Here is a 2176-nt window from a genome sequence, read left to right on the forward strand (position 1 = left end):
CTATAGCATTATGACTGTCATAACAGGTATATTGTTCAGGATGCTGAGTGTGAAGTTATTTGAAGGAGCATTTCTCCAGAAAGCTGCAAGCCACAATCGGTCCTAACAAACAGTTTTGAACAGCACTAGTAACATTATCAGGCACACAATATTATCAATATTCAATTATCCATTGTGGCATTCAAATAGCTTGAATAACTCAACCTGCACTGAACACTTAAAAAATAAAAACAAAAACAAGGACTCACCTTACTATTTGACAGTCCCGGCGCTCCGGTGGAACCTGAAATTGAAAAATTGTTATATAGTGTTGCTGGACAATTTCTCAATTAATTTACTCAATTAATCAGCATTAGCATACTGTTAACAGAAATAAAACCATCTTTTGGCAAAGATTTTATAAATAAAAATCCATACCAGACAATATAATGTAATACATGTCTGTCTCTCCAGTGCCCCTCTCTGTTTTTATCATTCAGGATGCACCTTAAAGCATTCTGCCTGCTTAATAAGGGGACTGGGCTGCTCAAAAGTTTGGACACATTACTATTTTTAATGTTTTTAAAATAAGTCTCTTGCTTATCAAACCAGCATTTATATGATCAAAATTACAGAAAAAAACGGTAATATTGTGAAGCATTAAAATTTAAAATAATGGGTTTCTATTTTAATATACTTCAAAATATTATTTATTGCTTTGATCAAAGCTCAGTGTTGGAAACAGTTGTGCTGCTTAATTTTTTAGCCAGCATTTAAATGATCAAAAATACAGAAAAAAAAAATGGTAATATTGTGAAGTATTACAATTTAAAATAATGGTTTTCTATTTTAAATGTACTTCAAAATAGTATGTATTGCTTTGATCAAAGCTCAGTATTGGAAACAGTTGTGCTGCTTAATTTTTTTGGGAACCTGTGATACTTTTTTCAGGATTTATTGATGAATGAAAAGTTATTTATTCAGCTTTGCCATCACAGAAATACATTTAATTACAATTTTAAAAGTTATTATCAGTTAAAATATTTATTTTCTTTGTGAATATATTGTAAAATGTATTAACTCATTAATTCAGTAACATCATTACTCCAGTCGTCAGTGTCACATGATCCTTCAGAAATCATTCCAATAAGCTGATTGATTTGCTGCTCAAGAAACATTTCTGATTATTATCAACATTGAAAAACAGTTATGCTCTTTAATATATTCAGAAACCATGATATACAACCATTCAAATCTTTGATGTGTGTGTGTGTTATTTAATAGTAATTACTGTTTTTATTCAGCATATAGGCATTAAATTGATAAAAGTAAAAACATTTATAGTGTTTCAAAAAAATATATTTCAAATAAATTGTTATTTTGAACTTTCTATTAATCAAAGAATCATAAAAATGTTTCCAGGAAATTTTAAGCAGCAAAAACTGTTTTTTATGATAATAATAAGAACCATTATTGATAACTGAGTAATGTTACCAATAAAAATGCAGCACTAAATCAGCATGTTAGAATGATTTCTGAAGGATCATGCACTGAAGACTGCAGTAATGATGCTGAAAATTCACAGGAATAAACTACATTTTAAAATATATTCAAATAGAAAATAGTTATTTCACATTGTAATAATATTTCACAATATTACTTTTTTAACTTTATTTTTGATCAAATAAATAAATGCATGCAGCCTTAAGGGTTAGCACTTAAACATTAACATTACTAGCTCATCACACTAGCGTTAATTATCACGCAGCAATCTTAAACAATTAAAATGAATAGAAGCAGTTAAAATTACTAAAGTTTAAATTAAGTAATTAAGTTAAAATCCGTTAATTACGTATAATTACAGACCTCTGGACCGTTTTCTTCATGTTAGCAAGTCCTCTGATAACACAGGCCTAAGTGTTCGCCAACATTACAGTCCAACACAGATCTAAGGAGCAATAAAAACACCAAACCTTTAAGTTATCGAGTACACAACATAATAAGAAATGAATGTATTAGTAGAACAGTTTGATCACACGGTGTGACATACCTTGGTGAGGTTTTTCAGGATAACAGCGAGCAGTCTGTATCCGCCTCGATCGTCTTGACGTCTTCTGTTTAGATTTGAACTCCAGAAAAAAACGCGTGCTCTTTTCCACGGATGCGGCCCGGATCCGCTCTGCGACTGTAGTTCCCG

At 30.7% G+C, this 2176-nt stretch overlaps 1 long non-coding RNA gene across 1 annotated transcript; it reads right to left on the reverse strand.

The window, feature by feature from the left end:
- Window positions 1-248: 248 nt before the first annotated feature.
- Window positions 249-2108, reverse strand: LOC107728904 (uncharacterized). The gene is made up of 3 exons (XR_001638521.1): window positions 2030-2108; window positions 1846-1927; window positions 249-283 (listed from the first exon to the last, which is right to left on the reverse strand). It is a non-coding gene; the product is annotated as an uncharacterized LOC107728904 (long non-coding RNA).
- Window positions 2109-2176: the final 68 nt, after the last annotated feature.

The sequence above is a fragment of the Sinocyclocheilus rhinocerous genome, unplaced genomic scaffold, assembly GCF_001515625.1.
Source record: "Sinocyclocheilus rhinocerous isolate Xijiao unplaced genomic scaffold, SAMN03320098_v1.1 scaffold3656, whole genome shotgun sequence".
In the NCBI taxonomy this organism is placed as follows: Eukaryota; Metazoa; Chordata; class Actinopteri; order Cypriniformes; family Cyprinidae; genus Sinocyclocheilus; species Sinocyclocheilus rhinocerous.